Source organism: Gambusia affinis, linkage group LG02 (genome assembly GCF_019740435.1).
Source record: "Gambusia affinis linkage group LG02, SWU_Gaff_1.0, whole genome shotgun sequence".
Lineage (NCBI taxonomy): Eukaryota > Metazoa > Chordata > Actinopteri > Cyprinodontiformes > Poeciliidae > Gambusia > Gambusia affinis.
This window is the reverse complement of record NC_057869.1, coordinates 4,488,376-4,503,567: the sequence shown is the minus strand read 5'-3', so window position 1 is coordinate 4,503,567 and position 15,192 is coordinate 4,488,376. Positions and strand designations below refer to the sequence as shown.

At 36.3% G+C, this 15,192-nt stretch overlaps 1 protein-coding gene across 3 annotated transcripts in view; it reads left to right on the top strand.

Annotated features, from left to right (window-relative positions):
- Positions 1-15,192, top strand: part of lrp4 (low density lipoprotein receptor-related protein 4) — a 113,230-nt gene that overhangs the window by 46,529 nt on the left and 51,509 nt on the right. The gene's annotated exons all lie outside the window — the stretch shown is intronic.

Genomic DNA, 15,192 nt, shown 5'->3' with positions numbered 1-15,192 from the left:
GGGGAGTGCCATTTACGTCCTGTATGAACACCTGCTGCTGCGAGACTCTGTCCAACTGGCTAAATGTCACATTACCGTGTAAAATACATGTTCATAACACTTGGAATGTCTTGACCAGCAATTATTGCTCTCCAAACAGTCCTTTATGATGTGAATATTGCACACAATAACCTTACAATGATGATGTATTTGCACTATTCTGGTCTCTCTCTCCTGCAGCCCTTGCTGTTCAGCATAAAATATCAAAGTAGGATGAGGTGATTATATATTGGACTGAAATGCAACAAAAATCAGATTAAGTGGTGTTGGCTAGCTTTATTCTGTTAAAATAAATTCTGTGTTTATTTTGATCATCTTTAGAACAGAACGTACAGGACGTTTTGACAAATATTGGAACAGATACTTCATAGATGGATCAGTTTGTCCTGTTTATTTTTTGGCAGACTGGTTGATTGGTGGCACATTCCCAGTGTAATTTTCTCAGAAATAAAAAGATAAAACTAATATTTCCACAAAATTTTACTGGTAGAGATGTTGTACACCACAAATCTGGAAATATCTGCCACAGTTGTGGTTTCTAGGTGCAGAATTGAAGCTTCCTTCCTTGTATTGCTTCTGCTTTTTTTCCGCACCCTAAACCCAGTTCTCCCTAGACGCTTTCATGGGTTTAGTCCAGCTGTTATAATGCAAAAACTCCAGTTCTTCTTTTTATTTTTATTTTTTTGCAACAAATGATCTGAATATCTGCATATTAAAGTGCATGTGGAAGATTTTGTCTAAATAAATCAGAAATGTGAGGAAGTAAACATGATCAAAGCTTTTTAGATTAACGTTTAGTACCAGGCAAATTTTGATCTGTATGCAAATAAACAATAAAATGGAAATGATAGGAATCCAATACTGTTTTTAATAATATATTCACTTAAAATATTTGGCATAATTTGAAATTAATTTTGAAATGTTTACGACGCGACCTGGGGTTTTCTTTGGAACATCATGTACTGGGCCTTTGAGCAAGGCATTACACTACCTCCAGACTGCCTAGACTTGGCTATTCTTTGCAACTGCCTGACTTTAAATTTGCTGTGGACATGAAAGTGTGCTCTGTTGTTTTTCTTACATAGTGTAAAGAAAAAAAAACATTAACAAAAATATGGAAATTGACTTGATATTGATCCAATCTTTCCCCAGTAAAACATTGAATGGCCGACTGGTTTGGAAGGTACAATTTGTAAGGGAGATTGTGTATGCACAAAATGCACACAAAAACAAATGCTTGAGTAACTTCTGGCACCAGATACATTTTGGCTGGAAAGGAGTCTTGGCAGCGGAGGCAGACAAGAGTATTTTCTTGCAGAGCATGTCAGTTTGTCAAGTGGAGGAGATCTTCGGTGCTCTTCTGTGTATCGATGGGAAACGTCGATGCGAGGGCCTTTTTTGTTCCCCTCGCTGCTTGCTCTTTGAGCAGACGGGTTGATGCTGCCCTTTTTTGTTGGGCACTTCCTCAACCTCTTTCAGAGGTTTGCGGATCAGTATTCAATCTCCATCACTCTTCCTCTGTCATATTAAGCTTGTTAGGATTAAGCAGAGGGAATGCTAAGTGTTATTGATCTCTGGCCAGTTGAATGTTTAGTGAGTCCGATTGCCACGTATTGATTTGCAGTACGTTACTTATTTAAAGAGACACATGGAAGCAGCTGACAGATATCGGAGCATCTACCTAGACCTTCCTAATCCATTAGAACTGTAAGATCGATTCCCTGCTTTATCGCTCTGTGGTTGGACGATCACTCGCTTGGACGACTCCAGTCAATCTTGTAACAGCAGTCCTCATGTCGAAGGCATTCATTCTGTTTCTCAGTAATGCTGTTTGGTCACAGAAGGGTACCCATCACAATTTATTATATTCATTGTTACAGTTGTAAAACTGAAAATAAAAAAAGTTTCTGTAAGTCTTGCCAACACTGAAAAACAATTGAAGAAATTAGTGATGACTACAGTATTTTGCCTACACTAGATTGTGAGTATTGGAGGGTTCTTGGCTTTGAACGCAACATTTGTTAAGGATTAATTTGAAGTGAATGAGATTTATTAATTGCAATTGTTTGAGATAGTCAGTCATGTTTTTTATCTGGTGGTTTTAGTATTTTAGGCTTGGATTCTTGTAAAACTAAACAAATATTTATCACTGCAGGATAAATATTTGTTCAGTTTAGGATCCTGGCTGTTATCTTGCCAGGATCCCCTAGAAAAAGTGGTTGTGGCTCTCAGTGAGGTTCTTATCTGGTTAGATAATGGTTATTTTTATTGTAAAAACCATTAGATGCGTAAAACTGGGTAAAAAAATCTGATGCATTTCAGGTCTTTCAAATAAGAAGCATTTAGTCTGTTTTTATTCAGTTGATATCTCTGTTTATCTTAATGTTATCAGGCATTTCATCCAAATCTTTTCCACATTTGCTCCAAACTTAGGGAACTTGCGATAGGAAAAGAAATGAGATAGGATCTTCAAAAGACCAAAACTTTGACATGCCAACAAACAACAGAGACAAAAGTGGAAACATAATAATTTTATGCATTTTCTATGAAACAGAATAATGCTCCAGGATAAAAATATTTCAAATAAATACGGTACATGTAAACAAACACACCTAAGCATGTTTTAGGTATGGAATTTTATTTTTTCTGGACAGTACAAACAAGAAATTACAGTTTCTTACTAAAATCTTTAAATTCATGAATTTTAACTGAGCTTCTGTATATTTGCAGGTGATTTTTTTTTTTTTTTTTTTTTTTAAGTTAAATTTAATTCCCTGCTAACTGACAGATCAGGTAGACACTAAAATTATTTTTGCGTTCTGAAAATGAAAGAAATTGCTTGCGCAATTCAATACAAAAACATTGCAGAGCCCAGAAAAGTGAGTATTTGAGGAAACCACTTATATCACACTGATTGAATTAATTGAGTCCAATAATAAAAGTGAAGAGTTAAATTTCATGGTTTTCAGGAAGGTTTTGTAAAAACATTGAATTATTGAATTTTCGGAGGTGCAGCTTCAGTTCAGAGAATAGAGAGTGATTTTCTTCAAGGTTGATCAGCAAAGTTGTGTGACCGTGAGAATATCCAATCACAATGGACACACACAGGGAAGCACAGAGGGTCGTGTCTTTTCTGCTGAATCGAAGCAGTGTAGTGTGTGGCATCCAGACTTTTTTTGAACTTTAATGTGTTTATCATTTATACCAATTTACCAATTTCCAGACAGAGTACAACTGTCTTGAAACAGAGAGCAGGAATGTGTGTGTTTGTGTGTGTGGAAGTGGGGAGGATGGGAGCAAAGGCTGACCGTCTGTATGAAGCGATCTAATTACAATGTGGAAATCATGTGGAAACAGTGCAGTTTAAAGATGTGATTTGTGTGTGTGTGTGTTTGTATGCGTGTTCTACCAGATAAAATTTCATAGCTGTAGATCCTGAAGATGGATTGGAAAAAAAGGGTGATGAGGGTCTACAAGGACTATTTAAAAATGTTCAGCATGTTATTGATGTGTTTGTGTGCGCGCGCGTGTGTGCGCAAATGTACTTTAAGTATAGTGATCTGGAACAGTGATCATTAGCATACTCCATCTCACTCAGAGCTCCTGGTGGGTAAGGAGGAAATGGACTTTACAGCCATATGTTCTCCTGTTAAACCTCCTGTAACATCGGCCCTATTTGTACTGGACCACACTGGCTGCAGAGAGCTTTGCTTGATGGCCATAAATTTACCCTTTCAGGCAGACTATTTAAAGTTAAGGGTCCATACCAATGTGTTTCCAATGTGTGTATCTTGGCTGCAATCATTTTATTGTTGTAAAAAGAAGGAAAATAAAACAACATTTTTATCTTTAAATTCTTGCTGACCTTCAGTATTCAGGAAATGTGTCGGTGCTGGGGATACTGTTTGCAAGACAGTATTGACAGTATTGCAGTTGAAAGAAGTTTGCAGTTAACTTAAACTAAATACAAAAATATATTTTTTCTATTTTAACTTCAGCTAAATACAAATAAACATGAAGTATGTTAGTTGGTAAATCAGTGGTGTTTGAATGAAGCGATAAGTTAACCAAAGATGGCCGAATATGTTGCTTCTGAAGCTGGTTTGTTGAAGTTAGAGAATTAAAATCAAAACATCTAGGTTGACCTTTCTTCTATTCTCCATTGTGGGAAGATGTGTTGTTTCCAGACTTCATTTCTTATTCATCTCAAACACAAAGACAGTCACAATGTTTAAACAGTAACTTTATTCTTTCTGTTTTATATTTAATTTGCATAATTTCATCTTTGAATTACCACATCTCAACTAGATTTTTATTTTATTTTTTTTAACAAAGAACATATATATAAACATGTTAAGATATATGTAGTCCACCTTGCTGCTTTTTGTCACCTAGACGTTCTTAGATCAGGGTTTCAAACTGGATCTTTGTGAAGTTTTAAACTGCAATTTATGGCTTTTTTAAGTCTTGAAAATTTGTAGATATTAAAATGACCTGTGCTTGACAATACTTCAGTCCAGAATTGAATAATCCAAGTGTTACAGATTTTAAGATGGAGAAGATTGAAGTTTGCTTTCTAAATATGGAGACATACTGTGTATAAAAGTGTGAGGTCTTTCTTTATTTCAGAGTGAAACTAGTCATCTAATTTTGCAAAATGTATAGTACCCACCATAGTGCCATTAAAAATAAGTTTGATCTGAAAGATGTAATAATTATATTGGTTTTCTGAAAGAAAAAGCACACAGGTTGTAATCTGATGCTGACTCCTCTGTATCTGTTCCCTCTGCATTCCTGTGACATCATCAGACTCCTCATTCAAGCAAAAAGTTTTTTTTTCCTCTCCCTGATGAGCCAGTGTGTGTCTGAACACTGTAGGCAGCCTGAAACCCTTTCAGACTTTTTGTATGTACTTTCTTACCTTGTTTCAACAGTCCAGAGTTCACTTTGGTATTTAAGGATGTAAAGACCAACCAAGATAAATAAATTGAAAAACTGTATGAAATGTGAGCACCTCATTAAACATTCAGGTTTCTGAAAGGATACACATATTTATAACAACACAAAGTTAATCGAAGTGTTTGGATTTCTTCGCCTCACTCACCGAAACTCTCGTAACTGGGCTGCACACCTGAAGGACAGGAGACTAATTAGCTTTGACGGAATTTATTGAAGTCATAACTCATGCAGTTCATCAAATATTTAAGGCCTTGCCATCTTTACATTATTTTTTTTCTACAAATACAGCTGGATGGCATACAGGAGTGCCTTTTTATATTTGATGGCTGGCCAACCGCACGAGCTGTAAGAGACTTTGCTTTGAAGCTTTTCTTAATTAGAGGCGGACATGTTTATGTTCTTGGCAGTATGCACCACATCCATAAACCTCCATAAGGAGAATGAAGACTACGTGCTGCTTGCGTGTGTCTGGTTATCTTATGAAATCACAGTGAGGGCTCTGGAGGCACAGGGAAATGGAATGAGAGTGATGAAGGACAGAACGTTGTCTGGTTCATGTAATGGTTAGTGTTCTCAGCTAAATGTTTCACCACTGTCCTTATTCTGTTCTTGCTCAAACTGCTGTTTTGGGTTGAAAGAGGACTTATGGAAACATGGGCTTGGATAAGATCAGATGAATTCTTCATCCTTTTATCTCACTGTCCCGTATTCAGAAGAGGAATACCGATGGAATCTTGGTTTGAATCACCATTTATTTGAATTTAGACTGTCAGCTCTTTGGCCTGTACATCTGCATGGACGGGAGACAGGATTGCAGACGTGTAACCAGTTGCTTACCTCACACCAGAAAGCCATAAATATTGTCTCTCTTGCTGGAAGTGTGAAGTTTGTTGCTTTAACCTCCCCAAGGATTGATTAGTATTGGTTGGTAATGTTCCTTTTACTTAACCAAGACTGGTGCTAAAGACAGATCTGTGACAGAACTGGAATGATTTTCTACAGCCATAGCAGCTAGTGCAGTATGCCACGTCAAACACCTCATCCAGTGTTGTATTCTGAGTATGTGGAAGGTAACTCCATAAATCACAAATGTCTTTCTCACTATCTCTGCAAACACATTTCTCTTATTATCATCTTATGTTTTGCTGATTTAAACAACATTTTGTGTTTGTGAAAGCTTCACTATTTTGTCCAGCAAATCTCTGATTACCATAAGCAGTGCAAATGAGGGAGAACCGAGCATTTACAGCAGGATAAGTCAGAAATACTTGATGATATTGAATATATAAACAGTGGTTTGGAACAAAGTTGAAAATGATTTCAGTAGAAAACACTGTAAGCGACGATTATTTCTTCACATTGACCTAATCAAACTCCATCCTGTTAAGTGAATGTCAGTTTATGTCACTTCAATAATAATCTGGCTTTTTTTTTTACATTTCAAGGTATGTATCTCTTTCTCAGAGACACACACTTCTACATCTGCTGTCTTGCTTTTATTTAACTTTCACTTTGTTGGAGGGAGCCATTGACTGATACAGTGCTGCAAATAATTTTAATAAGGTGAGACACTTTGTCTAACCTTGTCTCTACTTAACAAGGCCATTTAAGAACCTATTGCAATATCTCAGTTATGATCTGATCCATCTTCTCATACACCCAGTCCAGTAGGTGGTGATTCAATCTGGGTTCAGTTCTCAGTCATTCCCATTGTCACCAGATACTTGCTCAAATTGAGCGGTTACTGTGACATCAGCATCTAAATTTAACTTTTTATCCACTTGCATTATAAACAAATTTTGCGTTTTTGCACTTTATAACAATGAGGATCAAATTTGAATATTTATAATTAATTAGTATTTCTGAACTGACCTCAATATACTGTATAAATTGGATGTTTTTTTTCTAGAAAGTTTCTTGAGGTGACATTTGTTTTGAATTGGCTCTATTCAAATAAACTGAATCGAATAAACTTGAGCAGATCTAAAATAAAAATTCCAGGATTTTGTAAACATGAAATTCTTGTCATTTTGGTAAAATGTTGTTTTTAAATTCTCAACATCTTCACATTAAGAGTATTTCTTTTTCTCGGGTCTTTATAAGAGTTGGTGCTGCAGTAGAGCTAACTCTTAAACTACAGAGTTTTTCTGGGGTTCTGGTGTTTGTGAAGAAGGAAATGGAGTATGGATCAAACAACCACTGGCAGCAGTTTATTGCTTAAACTTTTTTTTTGGTAGGAAAAAGTCCCATGGTCTCATGCTCTGCACCAGAGGGGCTTAGCAACATCCTGGGCCCAGTTCATAAGTTTTTCATGTCAGGATCTTCAGGTCAGATTTTGCAGCACCGACTCTGTTGGATATAATTTTGGTTGCATCTGCTTCCAGTGCAGTCAGAAATAGCTTCTGGGGCAAAATGGGTGTACTCATATCCCCATAGTGATGCATTTTAAGTTGGTGCAATTAATCTATCAAGACAGATAAAAAAAATAAAATAAAGTGGTGAGAGCAACAGATACAGATAAGGCTCTTTATTTGCTGATGTTTCACCTTCTCTTTCCTTCCAGCACATCCATCAGTTCATTTTTTAATTTATTTCTCTGTGCTTTTCACTTTCTGTGACATAAGCATATGGATTTCTTTTTTTACAGTTATTTTAATAATCACGAATTTGATTATTCTCATGATTAATAGATTAATTGGTTAAAAAATGTGAATAGGATGAAGATAAAACTATGTTACTTTAGGAGTTTTGGCTAAAACATATTTACAGACAAAAGGTTTGTTTCTTTTTTTTTAATCTTAAATGTAATATTTTTGTACAGCAATACTGCTATGAATGTTTTTTTTTCTCTCACCAAATAACCTTTTTTGAGTTTGTATACTCCAATTAATAGTTAATCATTTACTTACTTAGTTGATGATGATTTTAATAATATATTAATCACGATTAATCCGATTAATTATTTCAACTTGTATACTTTAGTGTGTGTGCCTCCATTTCTACACTGGGTAGGATAATTTAATCAGTGATGACCTCAGATGCTTTCTGCCCAGCAGGACTTTAACTGGGAGCCAGGGTGGAAATGAGATGAAACGGAAGAGGAAATTCTCTGTCTTCTGTGATTTTTAAAAGCACCCTGTGAGGTTTGGTTTTCTGTCGGCTCACAGACGTCCGTGAGCTTTGGGAAATGAGTGTGTACCGAAGTCACATAAACAGCTCTCAGGTAAAGTGGGACATTTTGTACTCTGCTTTAGATGTACCTCTGGACGTCTGTGAGGTGAAAGCAGGACTTGTTGGGTGCAATATAGGAATGATAGAAACCTGTTTGAAATGCCAAATTACTTTGGTTTGGACATGGCAACTGCAAATGTTCTGAAAGCTCACAATTTTTCACCTCTTAGCTGTGAAATCTGAATTAGAATTGTAACTGAAGATTTTCTTAGATGCAGCTTTGAACTTTATACACTTAGTATGCAGAAACAGACACATGGCAAGGACTTGGCAAGTGATATTTGTTTTTTCAAATCATCCGAACATTGGCACCTGACTATGTCTTGTATTCATGGGAGAAACCAAACAAGAACCTAAATAAAAGCATTCAGACATTTAGATACATTAGGAGAGAATGATCAGAGTTTAAATGGATTCTCACAGGTTCACACTCCAATGTGAACCACCAGAAAAGGAGCATACCCCCTCTGTCCTTTAATCCGCCATCCTGCACTGTAGCAGCCAATCAGGAAGCAGCTGGGACCACAGGAGCTCAGCTGATCCAAAAGCAGGAGCGGAGAAGATTAGGACCCCATTCGCTCCTCTCCATGTGTTGCTTCATTTTTTCCTCCCTCTGCCCTTGCATCCCTCTTTTCTTTGCCCTCGGACCACAGGAAACCTGAACAACCAACTCACTTTTCTTCTTCCCCAAGACTTTCTCATTTATTTCACACTGTGTGCTTGAATTTCTTCCGTCTTTTCATCTGTCCTTTCTCTTGCCTCTTTCTCCTTTTTGGTTGTTTCTCTTTTTGTTGCAACCTTCAAAGTAGTTGTTTGGACACATTAGCATAATCCTCCCCCGTCTGTTTCCCCTTCTAAAGGTTGCTCAGTGCTTTCCTCTCCTTCCTTCCTAAATATTTACTTCCTCCAGACTAAATTAGCTTGGGCACGCTTGGTCACATAGAACAGGACATACGGGGTTGATGGAGGACAAAGTGACGAACACAAAAGCAGGACCAAGAGTTTTTTGTCTTGACCAGGCCTTTTTGTCTTAACCAGTGCAGTATGTGCTTAAGTAGGTTTCAAATGTGATCTAAGTAAATAAAACTGAAACTGTGCCATACAGTGAATACAATCTTTTTATATCCCACTGAGAAATAAACATGTACTGTATGTTTTTTTTACCTACCTTGAGTAAAAAAAGAGTGCTTCCACAGTACCAGGACAATTAGACAAAATGTAAATCATAATCTAATTGCTTTTCTTCAAATCTTAAAGCCAACAATTGTTCTTATTGCTTCTAAATTAGGATATTTTGGTTATTAAAATTAGGAGTGTTCTGGACACCATATGTGCATTACTTTGAGACAGACTTCAGCAAAGATATTTTAATAAATATTTGTTAGATCTATTAAAGCAATATTAAGCAAAGCTTTCCAGATAAACTCTGTTGTGAACTTTGAGTAATGCAAGATGAACAAGCTTGTATTGATTGCTTATTTCATTGGGTTGTCTACCCAGGTAGAGAGCCCACACTCAGCTGTTTTACAGACATGTCTTCTGGAGCTTACAGACTTTAAAAGCATTGGCTTAACACCATGGACGCTGTTATTGAAGTTTTCACACCATGACTGCTCATGTTTTTTATGACCAGAAATATTTCTAAGCAAATAAATTAGCATTTCTTGTAAGCAAGAAAAACGTCTGGCTCTCTAACCAACTGGACAATAGTGCGCTACTTTAAGAGTAAAAGTGACTTCTTTTGGCATCATCCCATATTATAATGTTATTCCTATTCTAAGCCACCTAAATGCTTACAGCAAAGTTTCTGCCTCATAGAGTACCACTCACTTACACCTTATCAACTCCTTCAGACTAGCGGCAGCAGGAATTGACAAACACCTGGTGGAACTGCATATCTGCCAAACTTATCATTCAAACTATCTCTCTGTCTAATTCATCTAAGAACAGTTGTAAACGGGGAAACGGTTGTGACAACCTACTTAAGGCGAAGTATCGGAAAGATTGTGAGCTTCTTAAAGAGACGGAGGCTAATTTCATGGCATCAAATTGCAAAGTCAAATTTCTTCTAAGTTACATTTGATATAAACTGCATATTTATGACCATTTAAGGCAAGATAATTACTTGATTGTGCTATAAAATGGCAATATGTGATTGGAAAACACATTCCACCTCTTTCAGTTCATGCTTCATAAGTTCCTATTGGTTACTTAAGCAGATTTAGAGATGGAGATTTCATCCAAATCTTATTGAGTATAGTGGAATCAAAACCATGTCAACATTGTCAGTTATATTTCTAAATGTACGTCTTTGTTTCCAAATATGCCCTGAAAAGAAATGCAGGCTTCCTGTGAGGGGTAGAAAGTGTTGCCCGTTTATTCTGCCTTTGACAACGTTGATATAATTGAAGAGCCAGACGACTTGCTCTAAACACACAGAATGTGGGGTTGTGGCTAGATTTTAGGGAGAACACGCAACATTGGTGGGGGTTACCAGTTATGTGCTGCTAATTGGCCACATTTAATAAAATAAACAAACCCCCCAAAAAGATTACTGAATTTCTAAAAATAGAAGTTTTGTTTTGGTGAAGAAATAAAAAGTGAGTTTTAAAACGGCCAATCCACCCATAATTTGCCTCAACCGTAGAACGATGCGTCTGCATCCTTCCTCCACTGACAGGTTAGTTGATTTTCTGTTTTAGCAGCAGTGGAGCTCTGTTTTGTTGTGACTAAATGAACCTGTATATTGCCATGACAGATTAATATGTTGGCTTTGCTGAACTCTGAAGAAGGCCAGCTCATTCATCTGATGTCTCGCAACAAGACAGATAACCACAGCTGTGTTTGCTTTAGTTGAATCGGTTTTAGTTTTGCCACAGTTGACGTTTGTTTGCCTGTTTTATTATTTGCTCTTCTTGACTTGTCCTTTTGTGTGAAATCAAAGCTTAAACTGAACACAGATTCGGTATTTTCAGCTCCTGTTGGCTGAGGGATAGTTATGCTCACACAAAAGGACATCTTCTGCATTCTCGAATAGATGAGCAAACATTTGAAACAAAAACAGATAATCGCCTAAGATTGGTTTTTTTTTTTGGGAGGTTTAGAGTTTGATCCTGTTTGGTCATAATTTACTAAGAACCTTAAAAGAATCTTAAAAAGAAAGAAAAGAAAATAGTTGAAAAGGACTGAGAAGATAATTACCAGTAATTCAACTTTTAAAATTAAGATATAACTTTTATGTCTAGCTAAAGTCAGGATGAGATTAGATAAATTTATACATAAAACTGAATTGTTCCTGCCCAATAATGGGACAATACTATAAATGTTATGTCTCGATTACTGTCTGTAGGTGGGTTTGCACCATCATGGGAAGTTATTGTTGAACAAATGACTTAATTTCAACTTTGACACATAATTCTAATAGTCTAATAATGTCATTATCAGAGTATTTACTGTCATTTAGGGTGAGTGGGCTCTGTAGATGAAAGCACTTAAGTTGTTAAAGTCCCTCAGCAGAAATTTGTCATGGCAACAAGCAAATCCTATAACCTTAATCCGTCACCACGGACAGAGGGCTTCTTGGGAAGATGATTCTGTTGCTAATATTTCCGATTGAGGGGTCTTGGAAAAAAATTACATTTCAAAATTCATTAAAATTTTAATAAGGTGTAACAAGCAGATTGTTGTGAACTTTTTCTTGTTTTCCTTTTAGTGTCTGCATAGCTCGCATATTAATAAGTTATATTAGTCAGCAACACAAAACATCAGGTTTGTGCTTGTAATTATTTAGAAGCACAAATAATTACAAGCACAAATGTGTCACATTAAACAGATTTATGCCATGTCACTTTAAAGCTGCCCAGCACATCTTACAGTGATACATGATGGAATTCAGATTTGGACAGGAATGACAGACAAGTCCATCCAAATGACCAAACATGTTATCAAATTACAGCTGGTGTTACACTTGAAATATAGTATCCTACCAAATATTTCTTCCAGAAGGGCTTTGCGGTCACATTGTTGCACTGTACAATTGAACATTTGAGAGAATGGAAGACAAAAATATCAGTTTATTCCAGGTGTTTGTTTTTTCTTTGTTGTTGTTTTTTTGTTAAATAAGTTCTCATCCACTCACAGTATGTCTCTAAAGTACACACAACTTCCTGAAGAGAGAGCTTTGATTATAAGTACATATGTTTTTATACAATTAATGATGTGAAATTTTACAAGGATCGATTTGGAGAAACATGAAGTAACCTCATGCTCTCCCTTTGACGCTGATATTTTGTGCAACTCCAGCTACACCCTTTTCTAACTCCACTAAATTAGAAATGAAACGATTATATAAAAAAATAAAGGAGTTTGAGTTGCATTTACTTGTTTTTGGTCTTCTTTGACTTGAGTTCTCATGTGCATAAAAAAGCAAGAAACACCCTAACAAGATCCAACAACTACACTTTCTTTGTTTTCAAACAAACACGCTAATTTTCCATTTTCTAAACAGCAGTGACAATATTTTTCTGAATCTGATTGTGAACCCATTTAAAAGCTTCATTTTGCTATAGAGGGCTGTGACCTTTTAACAGCTGTTCATAATAAATATAACCATCCATCTCATTCTATGTCACTTTCTCTCTCTGAATCTAAAACATGCTCAACTTTGGTGTGACATCCTTTTCAGATCCGAGGTTCCTTAGATCTTATAAAAGGATGTAAGAAAATTAGTTTTTGAGGTCGGCCAGGCTGTTTCTATTAACTGTACCAGGAACTGACTGATAAAATGTATTATTTTTATAATGTTGGTAATGGTGGGGCTTTATATGAGCTGTTGGTTTCACTTTATGGAGTCATGATAGATTCAAAGAGCATCTAAATGGTTAGCTTTAACTATTTTATTGTTGTAGTTCTAAAGAAAAATATACAAAATGCTTTATTTGTTTTAGACCAAAGGATAAAATATTAAACAAATGTGAATGTTTGCCTTCCAAAAGCTGCCTAATATAATTACACTGGTATTATTAAACATCAATTGCGGTGGAGTAATTGCTGAAGCAGAGAAAATGCTCTGCCTATCGGTGATGTGAAAGACGATGAAGAGAGCCTGTCGCAAATCTGCTGCTGGACACAGCGCCAAGAAAAACTCTGCAGGCTCAACCCCTTCACTCTGACGGAGCGAAATATGTGCTGGCTACTGACCAGAGCTGCACAGGATCAGATAAGCCACCTCTGTGCGGATCAGCTATGAGAGGGAGGGAAATAAAAAGGGAGTGGAAGAAAAGAGACTGAAAGGGAATGGAGGGATTGAGAGGATTACTTCGAGTTTGAGGTGAAACGAGGGAAATACTTTAAAAAGAAAAAATAGAATCAAACTCTTGCAGTCTCAATCTGTAAATATTTAAGCATTTATTGTGTTTTTAGTTTCCCAATTAGAAATTAACTACATAAAATTTCCTAGTTTTTATTAAAAATGCCTTTACTTGCATTTTTGCATCTGTATAATGGAAAGCTTCCTTTTTTATTTAATTCTCCAACATTGGGAACACATTACTACTTTTTATATTCAAAGATCTCTTTCCGTCCCCTGAAGTCACATCTGTTATTTTTATCTACTTCTCACCATCTCTGATCTGTCCGTCTTCCCATCCTCCTAGCCAGGGCGCTAAACGACGCCTAAGCAGATATATCGGTCCCATTAGAGCCACTTGATTCAGCTGCTCTGTAGTAAAGGCGAGCCCATTAACTCTGCTGTTTGAGGCCACTTAGAGATGAGCACATTCATCTTCCTAAAGACCGACAGGCTCAAGCGTCGAACATGTGCTTCCTTATCCAGACTGAAATGCACATAACAGGAAACTTGCAGAAAACTGAATTAGTTGATTTTAAAAGTGACTAATGAAGAAGTTAAAGCCCATTGCAATGTACTTGTACCAAAAGCACAGCAAAATCTGAATCTATATTAAAAAAAACTAGAAGAGTTGATAAACTTAAAAAAAAAAAAGTTTATTTCTGGTTGCGGAGTCTATTGATTTTTGATTTTTTTTTTTCAAACATATTTCAAAGACAATAAATTGGGTCTATAAAATTGAAGCTGTTGCGATATAACATGGAATCTTGAAATTAAATTGTACCCAAAAAGTTGCAGAAACCACTAAATGTTCAGCAGAGGTTGTTTATCCTATTCACTCTTTGTTCAGAAATGTTTCTAACCATGCTTTATGGAAATATTAGATTTTACAAAACCATAAATCCTTATATTCCTTCACTGATGTGCTATCAGCTTTGAAAAATATGTAAAAAAAGAATGTAGTGGCTCCCAGTAGTTGCAGGTTTTAAAGGATCACAAAATCAGCCAATAAATGAGAGTCCTGTTTCCAGGTAACCAGTGAGTTTATTAGTTGATGCCCCGAACCTGGGGGTTGATACCCAGGTTGATGCTTTAGGAGGAAAGGCCTTTCCTCTGCCTACATCCCACCGAATCCTGTGCAATTCTTGATCAGATTTCAGTGAAATTATTGAATATTCTATCAGATGTAACATCTGTTTATTGTTGATGTTTCTATCACGATATATTGTTATCGATTTATTTTCCAGCTCTTTTTGGGTGGATTCTTGTTGAAGTTTTGGATATTCTTTATTTTTTCATACCAGCTAGTTGTATATTTTTTAAAAACTGCTGATCTGATGAAGCTTTCACTCACAATTGTCTCCTGAGTTTCCAAAGAAATTCTCAAAGGATAAAATCCTCTGAGCCATAATAGCGTAGTGAAAAGGGTTAAGATGACTTGAGGACAGTAGCTCAAGTAACGACTTACTACAACCAAGTTACTAGAACACAGTGACAGAAGGCCACACATGGTGCCATTCTTCTCACTTAAAAGAAAACTGAAACAGTAATTTGCACAGGCTTTATGCATTTATTTCTGCATGATGACTTGATTGTAAATTTGCAGTCATGGTTAA